Consider the following 16,103-nt stretch of genomic DNA (forward strand, 5'->3'; position numbering starts at 1 on the left):
CTCTCTGTTTTTTGTAAAATTTACAAAAGAGGACCACATGTAATGTGCTTTGTACTGGCATTAAGTCACAAGGACAAACACCTAATATTGGACTCCAATTATTCATAATAGGGAAAGCTACCAAACGATAAAACATATCCAGCCTCAACCGAGTAAGAAGAAAACGATGTCTGGGATTTACTACATGCGTCAGATAAAATTGCATTCGATCCGTGGTTAAAATCAATTGATTGGTCATGACACTACTTTTTTTTTTACTCTACTGACACTACAAATCTTCTAAATACTTCAAGGACAGGGACTTCAGCGCTTTCCTGCTTAAGGTCTCCAACAGTTCTGGACTATCATAATATTCTTTATGTCCCATATTTATGAAGAAATTCCTAATATAATTCAGCCATGGGACTCTTAAAGAATATGTCAAAGCCATAGAATCCCGTAAACCTTACCTATTTAGGCCAGCATATTCTGAGGTCCAGATTTTCTGCCATAACAACATGTGTTGTATATTTATTAGATCCACCAAGTAAGAGGCCCCTAGTTCCACGTGACTAACATATGATGAAGTGTCCCTTGGTACCATTAACAAAGATCGCAAACAATCATTTCCCACAGTTTGAATCACATTACAATGGATATATCCCCATACTCCTGCTACGTAGGTGACAGAAGGGATGCATTTAGCTCTCTATACTTTTAGCATATTCTGTGGTGTAATCGTCCCTAATCACTTAGAAAAATTCTTCAAGGCCATAGTTGTCTTAATAAACTGTAATTTCTTAACCTTTACACAGTGAGCCCATGTGGTATCTTTATCAAACATTATTCCCAAATAGGCAAATGTTGAGGTACTATCAATCTTCCCACCTTGCATGGTAATGTCTTTGAACTTGGTGGATCTCTTGACACATTTCATTGTAAAGGTTTTGAAACGATTGACATTTAGGCCCAATTCTGATATATAAGTTACACAGGTTGTGTGGAGTCTTTGTAGAGCTATCGGGGTCTGGGCCATAAGGTCCACATCATCTGCATAAAGTAAAGCCGGGATCGGGCGATGACCTATTTGCGGGAGATCATTGCATTTACTTGTTAGTTCTAATTCTAGTTTATTTATATGTATTGAGAATAGGAAGGGTGCTAATACACAGCCTTGGCATACACCACTGTGTATACCAAATGGTCTGGTACATTCCCCCCATTCCCGTGTCTCACCCTCACCCTACTTCCTGAATACAGTTCCAGTATAAACTGGATTATTGTCATATCTACCCCCAATTCATTTAGGATTTTCCATATTTTGTCATGGACTGCACAGTCGAATGCTGAGGACAAATTTGTGAAGGCCAGATACAAATTACCTTCTCTAATCTTTGTATACTTCCCAATTATAATGTTTAGATTCAGTCCCTGTTCTACAGTGCCTATTCCTCTGCAAAATCCGTACTGTAATTCAGACAAAATGTTATTTTTTCCAGCCTACTCTTGTAGTCTGTTTAAAATGATTCTCCCGGCAATTTTGGCTATTTAGGTTATAGAGATGGGTCTATAACAGGTTGGGTTGAGACAATCACCTTTTTTAAATATGGGGACAATGATTGAGTCATGCCATGATGGTAAAGGACCTAAAATACAACAGGCCCTCAACACCTGGGTCAATAAGGGGCCCCATAAGTGTACGTTGGTCTTATGTAAGTCTACCTGGACACCATCAGGACCCAGAGCTGTTTCGGCTTTACTTGCGTTAATAGCTTCTACTACTTCCTCTAATCCGAAGTGGGGTGTTACAATCAGAGGTAAATTATTTTGAGTGGAGTCGCTAGTTCAAAGATCAAGTGAATCTAGCTCAGGAGCAATGCCATATATCTTGGAAAAGTAGCCAATCCAATCATCTTCTGCTATTGCAATCTCTATTCTGGGGTCTTGTCCGACCCCTGGAGAAGGAGAATTAATTATTTTCTAGAAGAGGATGTTATCTTTCATGAGACTGGCATTATGGAGAGATTCCCAAGTTTCCTCCTTCAAACTAATTTTCCTTTTCCTAATGGCCTCCTTATATTTATACCTTCGGATCCGAACCTCACTTGGGCATCTTGGTATGGTACTTAACGCCTTTTTTAGTTTTTTTATGTGCTTTCGTACATTCCGAGTCAAACCAGCCCGTTTTATCCTGTTGTCCCACCTTTCCTCTTTTATTAATCAAAGCTTTTTTCACACCTTCCAATATCGAAGAGAAGGCAGTAATACATTTAACTGGATTTATGTCTTCTGTAAGACAGTCCACAAAATCTGATGTATGCTCACAAATTAATTGTTTCAAAAGACCCTGTGGCTCTATTTGGGACCATCGCAATGAATAACCATTGTGTGAAGCCAGTTCAACATCGTTTACCAAGGCATCATTATCCTTCTGGGGCTGTGAGATAGAAGCTACTGAAATGTGTATGCTCTGGGGAAAGTGATCACTTATTGCTATGACCTGAAGTACAAATTTAGAAAGATAATGTGAAAAATGAGAAGACATTAGGACATAATCAATCACTGTCTCTGCTCCCCTACCATTAAAGGTTGGCCTAAATTGTGGAACATCAAAATAGACTTCATTTATGAAAGACAAGTTAAATTTATGCGCCAATAGATTCATAGCATCACCTTGGGAATTATGAGTAAATTTAGCCCAGGGACCCATATCTTCTTCATACAATCCACATATCTTAGTAGAGGGTTCCTTACAGAGATGGATATTAAAATCACCACCCCATAAGATAAAGCTTTCTCTCCTGGATTCTATACAAACTTCCTCTAAATCCTCTCCTAGTTGTATTAGGACAGTAGGGATCTCTCCCATAGGTATGGTGTCATAAAAGTTAATGACCACTAATTGAATCATCTGGTCATGGTCACTTACAATCACTTGGTAACATACGTTTGAAATTGGCATCTTTAAATTTGTTAGGGTAAGCTTATTTGAGATATACGTCCATAAACCCCCTTAAGGGCGTCCATATCCTGAGGGTATTGCTGTTTGTGTGATATGTTTTATACCCATTTATATGTAAGGGATTTAAGAGCCAGGTTTCCTGTAAACAAACAAAAGAAAAGTCTCCAATGAAATTCATCCATTCCTCATTATTAAGCTTGTTCTTTAGGCCAGCCACATTCCAGAAGAGTAAGGCTATGTCTGGTTTATGTTGACTCTGGTCCTGAGTATTATTTGTGGTCAAAGGGTTTAGACCACTATGGGCTATAGGTGTTAATACCCTGAGTGGTTCTTCCTGTCTTGTCATTCCCCCTTCCACATTTGTCTCTGGTACCATCTTATTAACCCCTAGGGTGCCCAGGACGAGGTGATCTCATCCTCGGCGCCGGTTCCCCAGTTCCAAGGACGAGACCACCTTGTCCTGCTATGGGCCCCCGGAGGGGAGCTCTAGCGCTCCCCCGGATGGACAGGCACCCCCTCCCCTGGGCAGGAATGGAAGGGGAATTCCAACCCGCCCCCCGTGACCGCCCGTGGCATCTGATGACGTCAGCGCGCTTTCGCGCCCTGACCGAATCAGAGGCCTTCCCTCCGGTGTTGGAAGCTCAGCTTCCAGCGCCCGATCGGAGAAGAAATGCAAAGCATTTCTCCTCCGATCACGTGGAGGGGGCAGAGAAGCCTGAAAGGAGAGGAAAGGCCCTAAGGCAAGGGTCGCTCCCCTTGGGGGGCAATTTTATTTTAGGTCATTTCTGCTCCCCTTGGGGGCAGATCTGCCTATTTCTATTAGGCCGATCTGCCCCCGGGGAGCAGAAACCACTTAGGCACCAGGGATTGGTGTGTGTGTTTTGTTTGGGGGGGCAGCCCCTTGGGCAAGGGTCGCTCCCCATGGGGGCACATTACTATTGGCCATATCTGCCCCCTTGCGGGCAGATCGGCTTATTTTTGGAAGGCCCATCTGCCCCCAAGGGGGGCAGAAAGCCCACCAGAGACCAGGGAAGATTTTTTTTCAAAATAAGAGGGTGGGGGTTTGGCCATACCCCCACTGCAAATAAATGGGGCCAGAGTTGTTCTGCCCACCAGTGGGCAGATTGGGCAATTACCCCCGATCTACACCCTGGGGGGCAGGAAGTCTATTAAATTCCAGGGAATTAAAAAAAAAATAGTGGTGTGGTTGCTACCAACCAGTATGGGCATGGTTATGGCCCCACCCCAACTGAAGGGGGTAACAGTCTGTCAGCTCTCGCCCGCACACTAAAACATCTTATCCCACGGCAAGCAAGTGGACATTTGATTATTTGGGGTTTTGGTTTTACATTTGGGCCATGAGAGCGTGGCTAACTCTCAAAATCGTCCCATTTGGAATGGTGAGGGCTGCACTTTTTGGACTTTGGGACATTGCCATGTAGAAAAATCCACAAGACCTAGACACATCTGAAAACTAAACATCTGGGTGAGTCCAGGGTGGTGTGCTTCACATGCACCCCGCACCATTTTCTTACCCACAATGCCCTGAAAACCTCCAACTTTGCTGGAAATCACACATTTTTCCCACATTTATGTGATGGAACCTACTGGAATCTGCAGGAATCCACAAAATTCCTACCACCAAGCATTGTCTCATCTATACCGATAGAAATTCCACCCCCCTTGTCAGCCTAAAAATGTTTTTTACCAAACTGCCCTTTTGGACCCGCTTTGGTACCCCCTCAATTTTGACATGTTTTTGGCTCTTCCCTGTCACAGGCACTTGGCCCACCTACACAAGTGAGGTATCATTTTTAACGGGAGACTGAGGGGAACGTTTGGTGGTAGGAAATGTGTCCCGGTGCGGTGATCCCACACAGAAATGTGGGAAAAATTTTATTTTTTAGCTAAATTTGAGGTTTGCTGAAGATTCTGGGTAAGAAAACACTGGGGTATCCACGCAAGTCACACCTCCCTGGACTCCCTCAGGCGTCTAGTTTTCAGAAATGTCTGGCTTTGGTAGGTTTCCCTGTATGGCTGCTGAGCCCAGTACCAAAAACGCAGGTGCCCCGCAATAACAGGTCATATTGTACTTGATAATTTTGATATATCCAGATAGTGTTTTGAGGCATTTCCTTTCGCGGGCACTGGGCCTACCCACACAAGTGAGGTACCATTCTTATCGAAAGACTTGGGGGAACACTGGGTGGAAGGAAATTTGTGGATCTTCTCAGATTCCAGAACTTTCGGTCACCGAAATGTGAGGAAAAAGTGTTTTTTTGGCCAAATTTTGATGTTTGCAAAGGATTCTGTGTAACAGAACCTGGTGAGAGCCCCACAAGTCACTCCAGCTTGGATTCCCCTAGCTGTCTAGTTTTAAAAAATGTGCAGGTTTGGGAGGTTTCCCTAGGTGCCGGCTGAGCTTGAGGCCAAAATCTACAGCTAGGCACTTTGCAAAAAACACCTCTGTTTTCTGTAGAAAAATGTGATGTGTCCACGTTGTGTTTTGGAGCATTTCCTGTCGCATGCACTATGCCTACCCACACAAGTGAGGTACCATTTTTATAGGGAGACTTGGGGGAACGCTGGGTGGAAGACAATTTGTGGCTCCTCTCAGATTCCACAACTCTCTGTCACCGAAATGTGAGGAAAAAGTGTTTTTTGATAGACAAATTTTAAGGTTTGCAAAGAATCCTGGGTAACAGAACCTGGTGAGAGCCCCACAAGTCACCCCGTCTTGAATTCCCCTGGGTCTCTAGGTTTTAAAAAAAACGCAGGTTTGGTAGGTTTCCCTAGGTGCCGGCTGAGCTAGAGGCCAAAATCTACAGGTTAGCACTTTGCAAAAAACACCTCTGTTTTCCGTGGAAAAATGTGATGTGTCCACGTTGTGTTTTGGAGCATTTCCTGTCGCAGGCACTATGCCTACCCACACAAGTGAGGTACCATTTTTATCGGAAGACTTGGGGGAACACTGGGTGAAAGAAAGATTGTGGATCCTCTCAGATTCCAGAACTTTCTGTCACCGAAATGTGATGAAAAAGGTTTTTTTGGGCCAAATTTTTAGGTTTGCAAAGGATTCTGGGTAACAGAACCTGATCAGAGCCCCACAAGTCACCCTGTCTTGGATTCCCCTAGGTCTCTAGTTTTAAAAATGCAAAGGTTTGTTAGGTTTCCCTAGGTGCCGGGTGACCTGGAGGTCAAAATCTACAGCTAGGCACTTTGCAAAAAACACCTTTGTTTTCTGTAGAAAAATTTGATGTGTCCACGTTGTGTTTTGGAGCATTTCCTGTCGCGGGCACTATGCCTACCCACACAAGTGAGGTACCATTGTTATCGGGAGACTTGGGGGAACGCTGGGTGGAAGAAAGATTGTGGCTCCTCTCAGATTCCAGAACTCTCTGTCACCGAAATGTGAGGAAAAGGTATTTTTTTTAGCCAAATTTGGAGGTTTGCAAAGGATTCTGGGTAACAGAACCTGGTGAGAGCCCCACAAGTCACCCTGTCTTGGATTCTTCTAGGTCTCTAGTTTTCAAAAATGTGCAGGTTTGGTGGGTTTCCTTAGGTGCCGGCTGAGCTAGAGGTCAAAATCTACAGCTAGGCACTTTGCAAAAAACACCTTTGTTTTCTGTAGAAAAATGTGATGTGTCCACATTGTGTTTTGGAGCATTTCCTGTTGCGGGCACTATGCCTACCCACACAAGTGAGGTACCATTTTTATCGGGAGACTTGGGGAAATGCTGGGTGGAAGTAAATTTGTGGATCCTCTCAGATTCCCGAACTCTCTGTCACCGAAATGTGAGGAAAAAGTGTTTTTTAGCCAAATTTGGAGGTTTGCAAAGGATTCTGGGTAACAGAACCTGGTGAGAGCCCCACATGTCACCCTGTCTTGGATTCTTCTAGGTCTCTAGTTTTCAAAAATGCGCAGGTTTGGTAGGTTTCCTTAGGTGCCGGCTGAGCTAGAGGCCAAAATCCACAGCTAGGCACTTTGCAAAAAACACCTCTGTTTTCTGTAGAAAAATGTGATGTGTCCACGTTGTGTTTTGGAGCATTTCCTGTCGTGGGCACTATGCCTACCCACACAAGTGAGGTACCATTTTTATCGGGAGACTTGGGGGGACGCTGGGTGGAAGGAAATTTGTGGCTCCTCTCAGATTCCAGAACTCTTTGTCACTAAAATTTGAGGAAAATGTGTTTTTTTAGCCAAATTTTGAGGTTTGCAAAGGATTCTGGGTATCAGAACCTGGTGAGAGCCCCGCAAGTCACCCTGTCTTGGATTCCCCTACGTCTCTAGTTTTAAAAAATGCAAAGGTTTGTTAGGTTTCCCTAGGTGCCGGCTGAGCTAGAGGCCAAAATCCACAGGTAGGCACTTTGCAAAAAACACCTCTGTTTTCTGTAGAAAAATGTGATGTGTCCACGTTGTGTTTTGGAGCATTTCCTGTCGCAGGTGCTATGCCTACCCACACAAGTGAGGTACCATTTTTATCAGAAACTTGGGGGAACATAGAATAGCAAAACAAGTGTTATTGCCCCTTGTCTTTCTCTACATGTTTTCCTTCCAAATATAAGACAGTGTGTAAAAAAGACGTCTATTTGAGAAATGCCTTGTAATTCACATGCTAGTATGGGCACCGCAGAATTCAGAGATGTGCAAATAACCACTGCTCCTCAACACCTTATCTTGTGCCCATTTTGGAAATACAAAGGTTTTCTTGATACCTATTTTTGACTCTTTATATTTCAGCAAATGAATTGCTGTATACCCGGTATAGAATGAAAACCCACTGCAAGGTGCAGCTCATTTATTGGCTCTGGGTACCTAGGGTTCTTGATGAACCTACAGGTCCTATATATTCCCGCAACCAGAAGAGTCAGGCGGACGTAACAGTATATTGGTTTAATAAATCTGACATTGTAGGAAAAAGTTACAGAGTAAAACGTAGAGAAAAATGGCTGTTTTTTTTTTACCTCAATTTCAATATTTTTTTTATTCAGTTGTTATTTTCTGCAGGAAACCCTTGTAGGATCTACACACATTACCCATTGCTGAATTCAGAATTTTGCTGAAACCACATTGGTTTCACACCCATTTCTGTCACTGACTGGAAGGAGGCTGAAAGCACAAAAAAATCGTAAAAATGGGGTATGTCCCAGTAAAATGCCCAAATTGTGTTGAAAAATTGGGTTGTGTGATTCAAGTCTGCCTGTTCCTGAAAGCTGGGAAGCTGGTGATTTTAGCAACGTAAACCCTTTGTTGATGCCATTTTCAGGGAAAAAAACATAAGCCTTCTTCTGCAGCCCTTTTTCCCATTTAAAAAAAATAAAAATAAATCATTGTATTTTGGCTAATTTATTGGCCTCCTTCAGGGGAACCCACAAAGTCTGGGTACCTCTAGAATCCCTAGGATGTTTTGAAAAAAAAGATGTAAATTTGGCCTGGGTAGCTTTTGTGGACAAAAAGTTATGAGAGCCTAAGCGAGCACTATTCCAAATAGACAAAAAAAGACCTGGCACAGGAGGGGGAAAAGGCCTGGTAGCAAAGGGGTTAAATATTCCTTTCTCAGCCCTACTGAGTCAATCCAAGTCTTCAAGAGTCAATAGGACTTGGAACCTGTTACTAGTAAAGGTGGAATCCACATTAATTAATTCTGTAGAATGACTTGTTCGACCTTTGCTAAGATTTTGACCCACCGGGCTTTGATAAAAGTAACCCAAAGGTAATAATGAAATATCCTGGTCAGTAACATGCCTTGCCCCAAGTTTGTGAATAACTCTCTCTACTAGTTCAGGGGATTTAAATGAAAGTACCACACACTCTCCATCCAGCATTTTCTGACTAGTACCTATCCATTTAATTCTCCCCACCATTTTTATATTATCAAAAAGTGGGCCCACCATACCAGAATCCATCTGAGTGACAATCCAATTAAGGGACTTATTTCTCAAACTCATCCATGTTTCCCGATACTGATCACCCAGGGTAGGAACATTAGCCAGGATCACTATGTATGGTGTCACTTCTGGGGGAAGATGTAAAAAATCACTTGGTGTATTGAAAGATTCCGGAGTATTCCATTGTGTATACTCTTCCTCCTTAAAATTCCTAGCAGGCTGAATCACCCTATCTGAGGATGACTTTCTGTTTAATATCTTAACCTGTGGTTGACTAGTGATTGCTGCTTTGTAGTGGGGGTTGTATATTACACGTAGAGCTTGAAGATATATGTGAAACAATAGGAGCTTTCTTAATGTGAGTTTGAGATTGTGGGTTACTCACAATGTTTTTAATTAGGTGTGATACGATAGGAACTTTTCTAGGGGATTGTAGTTCCCCAGGCTGTTTGGATTTCATCAGGACTAAACCCTCTTCCAAATTACTCTCTACTGCTCTTAATCGATCTGAAAAAGAGTCCAGTGAAGTCTGGACCAATGATTTCAAATTGTTTATTACTTCATACATATTAAGAAGGGAATTTGAGGTTACTTCAACTGATTTATTTGGGGTTTTCCTCAGGGTTACTTTTTTGGGCAGATGCCTTTGAAAGTGTTTGCTGGGCCATCCTTCTTTAAATTGATAACAGAGGAATCATCCACCCTGCCTGTCACAGGTTTCCTTGAGCGCTTAGGTGAAGGCGGGGACACGTCTTGAACTGATATTATGTCCGAGATATTTTGGACACAGCTGTTTTTAACATTCTTCCTTTCCTGATTTCAGCCCATCTCTATACTAATGCCCCTTTCAGGGTCACAGAGCTCAGCCCATTTTTCCAACTTCCTTCGCGGGGGTGGAATACAATCACCAGATGTCAACAGTTGCTCTTCAACACTAGAAATTTCCTGACCAATCATCCCCATTGCGCCTGAAATATATTTTAATATAGAGGTTCTATCCTCTGTATTGGAGGTAGGATTCATCATTAAATGCTTTCTTTTACTCATATTTACAGAAGTATACTTGTAAAAGGAGAAAAGTGGGCTTTATAGATCTATATACCTTTACTTTTGTACTAGTCAGTAGGTTTATACAATATAATTCACTAATCTCACACGTCCCCTATAAAGTGGTTATACTGGTCCCTCACCCAATGTTCTGACTAATTGCTCCAACTCTAATTAAACAATTTTCAATAAAAAGCCATCACTAATACGTAGTTATGACCTTGTGTTTACAGAATATGAGACACTCTCACATCGAGTTTGCATACATTCCTTCAAAGTCCCATTGACACGGGTAGTGCAGTTAGGGGGTGGCCCTGCCTGGCCTCCTTCGAGCTACGGCGGGCGTGGACGGGCCCGCCCTTGGCCCAGGCTTCGTCTGCTTGCGACCCGCGCTCAGGGCAATGTCCAGCTCCGCCCCCTGGCCTCCTCAGTGGTTCCTGGGACTTGGAGTCCCTCTCAGCGGCAGCACAAGTGTCCCACGATGCGGGACACCAGGAGCGCTTTTGAAGCGCTCAGGGCAATGTCCAGCTCCGCTCCCTGGCCCCCTCGGTGGTTCCTGGGACTTGGAGTCCCTCCCAGCGGCAGCACAAGTGTCCCGCGATGCTGGAGAATGGCAGCACTTTTGAAGTGCTCAGGGCAATGTCCAGCTCCGCCCCCTGGCCTCCTCGGTGGTTCCTGGGACTTGGAGTCCCTCCCAGCAGCAGCACAAGCATCACATATTGCATTTGTTCCCCCCCGGAGAAATGAACAGGTGTTCAGAAATCGAAAGAGCTTTCACTCCATGAATGTGCAGATAGTGTGCCTGGCGGACCAGTACATCTCTCACATCAATGCAAAGTATCCTGGGTCTGTGCATGATGCCTTTATCCTGAGGAATAGCAGCATCCCATATGTGATGGCTCAAATCCAGAGGCACTGGGTGTGGCTAATAGGTGAGCCCTGTTCCCACCCAGTGGATGTTGGTATATGGGTATGGTGTGGGCCCTAAGGGTTAGTGTGTGTCTAACAGGTGTCCCTCGATATTTACAGGTGACTCTAGTTACCCCAACCTCTCACAGCTACTGACCCCTGTGAGGAATACCAGGACAAAGGCAGAGGAAAGCTACAGTGAGGCACATGGGCCAACAAGACGAATTATAGAAAGGACATTCGGCCTCCTTGAGGCCAGGTTTCGTTGCCTCCATCAAATTGGTGGATTCCTGTACTACTCACCCAAGAAGGTCTGTCAGAAAATCGTAGCATGCTGCATGTTGCATAACTTTGCCTCGAGACGCCAGGTGCCTTTTCTGCAGGAGAATGAGGCTGGAGATGGCCGTGTAGCAGCAGTGGACCCTGTGGACAGTGAAGGCGAGGAGGCAGAGGATGGGTATGAGGACAATAGAACAGCAATTATATGACCGTACTTCCAGTGACACACAGGTAAGACACCGAAACTTCACTTTACACTGACAGTTTTGTGTTTCACATTGTACCTGGCAGGCACATTCTATCAATTCTATGGCCACTTACTTTACCCTTTGGAATCTCTATTTTCACATATCTGTGCCCCACTCTGGCACCTGGTGTGTTGACTGCAGCCTACTACAGGTCATTCGTATGTATTTATTCCTGTACAATTGTATTGTAGTATGTTAAATGAATACATAGTTCAATAATTTGATAGACTCCATACTTGTATTTTTTAAATGGTGTTTATTTAAATGTTAAGCAGTGGAGGGGGTAGTGGAATGGCCTGGGTTGATGGTGGAGGAAAGTCCAGGATAGAGTCCATTCTATTTGTATAACAGGTGCATTGTCCAAGAGGGCATAGGAAGGGGAGAAATGGCAGTTCAAGGTGGACAGGGTGACAGAGTAGGACACAAGGGTGACAATCAGGAGAGTCTTATTTCCTGGTGGGGGTCCTGGCAATAGTCTCTGGCTTCTGTCTGGGTCACAGGGAACGTTTGCAGGGTGGTTTTCCTTCTGCAGGGGGAGGGGTGCTGGTGTCCTGTTGTTCATGTGGCGGGGCCTCCTGTCCACTAGCGGCAGCGGAGGTGGAGGGCTGTTCATCGGTGTGGCTAGAGTCAGGGGCCCAGTGGTGTGCCACTGCCTCCCTCATTGTGTTGCCCATGTCTGCCAGCACCCCTGCAATGGTGACCCGGGTTGTGTGGATGTCTTTCAGGTCCTCCCTGATCCCCAGGTACTGTCCCTCCTGCACCCGCTGGGACTCCTGCAACTTGTCCAGTATCTGGCCAATCGTCTTCTGGGAATGGTGGTATGCTTCCAGGATGTTGGTGAGTGCCTTCTGGAGAGTCGGTTCGCAGGGCCTGTCCTCCTCCTGTCGCACAGCAGTCTGTCCAGCTTCCCTGTTGTCCTGTGCCTCTGTCCCCTGAACGGTGTGTCCACTGACCCCAGGTCCCTGATCGTCCTGTGTTTGTGGTGTTGCCTGGGGTCCCTGTAGTGGTGGACACACTGCTGATTGACGTGTCCTGGGGACAGAGGTATGGGCCCGCTGGGTGGGTACTGTGGTGGTGTTTCCTGAGGGGGGAGGCTCTGTGGTGGTATGGGACTGTGCCTGGGTAACCAACTGTCCGGAGAACCATGATGGGCCAGGTTGGTCATCCTGATCCAGGCATCCAGAGCTGCTGTCATCACTGTGGACATCTTCTGTTGGGGAACTGGATGTTGCTGGCACCTCCTCTCCGGTGATGTTGTGTGGGGGACATATGGGGATATAAATGCAGTGTTGTTATTTCTGCTTGTGACATCTTGTGCATGGGAGTGTTGCCCTCTATGGTTGTGATTGCCCTGTCAGCTTTGCCTTGTGTGCCTTGTCTGAGTAGTGATTTTGTGGGCTAGGTTATTCTCTCTAATGTGCATGCTTTAGTGATGGGTGTCCACGCAGTGCTGTGAGTTATGTCCATGCATTGGTGGTGCATGCAGTGCTTGGTATTGGGATAGGTGGGTTGTGATGGTGGGGTGTATGTGAGGTGGTGGAGTGATGGGGTGAGGGTAGGGGTTGGGGTATGTGATGACATTCAGATGGGCGGGTGGAAGTAGTAAAGAGTTGACTTACCAGAGTCCAGTCCTCCTGCTACTCCTGCCAGGCCCTCAGGATGCATGATTTCCTAGACTTGCTCCACCTATGTTGTAAGTTGTGGGGGAGGAAGTGGGGGTCCACCGCCAGTCCTCTGTACTGAGATCTGGTGTCTTGCTGCTTCCCCCGTAGGTCGTTCCACCTCTTCCTGATGTCATTGCTTGTTCTGGGATGCTGTCCCACGGCCTTGACCCTGTCCACAATCCTCTGCCATAGCTCCATCTTCCTAGCGATGGATGTCTGCTGACCCAAATAGCTGTGGCTCTACCCGGATGATTTCCTCCACCATGACCCTTAGCTCCTTCTCAGAGAATCTGGGGTGTCTTTGTGGTGCCATGAGTGTAGTGTGTGTGGTGTGTGTGAGGATGTGTGGGATGATGTGTTGGGGTGTGTGCTGCAAGGTGCTTGGATGGAATATGGGTGATGGTGTTCTGTGGCTCTGGTTCTGTGGGCGCTCCTGGTGTCTCTCGCTCTCTGGTGGCAATTCTTTGTAGTCGAAAAGGGTTGTGGATAATGTGGATGTGTGTTTTATATTGGCATGGGTGTGGAGTGTGTATGTGTGTCAGGTGTGTGTAGTTTGAATTGTCCAAGGTAGTGTTGTTTTGTTAGGTTGTGTGTATTTTGAGCGCGGCGGTATGTACCGCCAATGGTTTACTGCGGTTGAATGTCCGCTGTGGTGATTTGAAGGTCATAATACTGTGAGCGAAGTTCTGTTGGCATGACGGTGTGGGTTTGGATACCACCAGTTCATCACTGACCTTTGGGCTGGTGGACTAGTGAGTGTGGCTGTATAGTGATGGATTGCTATGTGTGTCATAATATGGGAAGCGGTAAACCGCCGTGCCGGCAGTATGTTGGCGGTAGTCAGCATGACGGTAAGCGACACTTACCGCAAATGTCATAATGAGGGCCTTAATTTGGTAGTACACGTTTTTCCCTCACCATGGCTTATAAAAAATTTCTTAGAAGTTCCCTGCTTATATTTACACTGCACCTAATTTGACTGGTCCTAAACTCAACAGAGCTCTAAGAAAGTTGTTCACAGCCATGTGGATTAATCACACATTCACAAACCCCCAGAGTTCTGCCCCATAGAGAGCAGCTGCTACTGCCCTCTGCTTATATACTTATGGAAAGATGCTGATGCTTCTGGTACCGGTTTTGCACCAAAAGGTCAGTACTGCACCAGCCATTTATCGTAGGCCTTGAGCCGCCTTCTGCACCTGGTAACTCCATTGCAAGTTTCTAGAGTAACAGATACGTAGGTAATCAAACTGCTTAACAATTTCGAGATTGGCTTCCCCAATTGCACGGGCCAATTTAAAGGCGGAGGACGGCCTGAGTACCTTGCACCTTATTTTGCTACCATTGATAGTCAAGGACTTCCTCGTACAGTATTCCCCCAACAGTTGCAAAAGCCTATGGGTGGCGTTCTCAGTTTGCACCATTAATACTGCAACATCCACATGCTGGAGCAATTGTATACTTTTTCCAGCTGCAATGGGGATATCTAGAGGGTCCTCATAAAATATTATTCTCCATCACTCAGGATCAGACTGAAGAAGAGGGGAGCCAACACACACCCTTGCCGCATGCCTTTTTCAACCGTGAAAGGGTTGGTACATTCCCCCTGACTCTGGACATATTTTTAGTGTGGAGGGCCTATATAGCTTATACTAATGATGGGTCTACCCCTAAGTCCTTCAAGGACCTCGATAACTTCTCTCAATCCACTAAATCAAAGGCTACTTTAAGGTCTACAAAAGTGAGGTTACAGGGATGACTTCCTGGCTATTGCAAATTTATAGGCGGATAAATAAAGGATAAGAGCATGATCTGTGGTCCCTATTCATGACCACAAACTAGCCAGTACTTCAGTCAGGATATTATGAGCATCCACCCATCCCTGTAGGTGACTTAACAAAACCTTCCCTAGCACTTTACCCGCCCCATCAAGAAGGGAGATTGGGTGGTGATTGGATGGACAATCCCGATCTCCCTTCTTGAAGATAGGCACAAGTGGTGGAGCATGAGGTTGAGGTCACAGCATTGCCAGTTAATGCAGCACTGAACACCTTAGTGAGGATACTAGCGCACCAATGGGGTTCCTCTCAATTTATATCAATAGGCTCTAAATCAGGGCCTGGTGGCTTGCGTCTATTCATTTCTTTCAATGCTTTTTCAACCTTGGGTCCCAGAATGACTGTTGTTGTAAGGGGGTCAGTGCCGAGCCCTCTTCTGCAGGCCTGGTGGGACTGCAAGGTTAATAAAATATAGAGAACTATAGAGCCTGCTCCATACCACTGGGTCGATGTGGGTTTCTACACTGTTAAACAATTCCTTCTCAACCCGTGTAACCAACTCCCAGAACCTTCTGATGTCTTTCCTATGGGAGGCTCCCTCAATACTCCTGAAAGTGCAAGCTGGTGCAACTATTTCTTAGTTTTCAACAGGAGCTTGTACTTTCCCCGGAACTTCCGAGACACAATTCACACTTCTTACCGGAGTGGCACTGATCCATGATGACAGAAACATCTTTCTTCATTTTATAGCATTTATCATCAAACCAACTGCTTGGAACTTCTGCTCCCTCCCTTGTAGACCATGGTATTAAAACTGGATGTTTAGACCACAGGGCTGTCAGTGCCTCACCATCACTTTGTAAGCTACCATCACTTCCTCATTGCCAGTGCAACAGTGGTTCAAAATTACAGGACCAAATCTGTCCAAAGTGTCATCAAGGAGTGAGAGAGTGATCATGCTGGTAATTTTCAGTGCTCAAGTGTATTCTCCATCTACTATTCCATGAAGTAATCGTAATCAATGGACCAAAAGTAACCCCTCTGGACTTGTCCACATTGCTAGCATAAACAATATTTTAAACACCCTTCTCACAACATTCAAAATGTAAACAAATTTCCACCCTTCTACATTGATTAGGATATAATCGATTAGTGTCGGACTTCTACCATTTTCAAAAGTCACCATGGCGCAGCAATTTGAGGGGGTTATGGCCATTAATAAAGTGCAGATGATGACATCAAAAGATCAGAGAATGCTTCCCCCTTCTTGTTAAATTTAAAATTAACCAGGGCTGTTTTAGGGATACCTTGCCAGTGATCTTCCAGTAAAACCTCATTATTAATGATC

The sequence above is a fragment of the Pleurodeles waltl genome, chromosome 7, assembly GCF_031143425.1.
Source record: "Pleurodeles waltl isolate 20211129_DDA chromosome 7, aPleWal1.hap1.20221129, whole genome shotgun sequence".
Classification (NCBI taxonomy): domain Eukaryota; kingdom Metazoa; phylum Chordata; class Amphibia; order Caudata; family Salamandridae; genus Pleurodeles; species Pleurodeles waltl.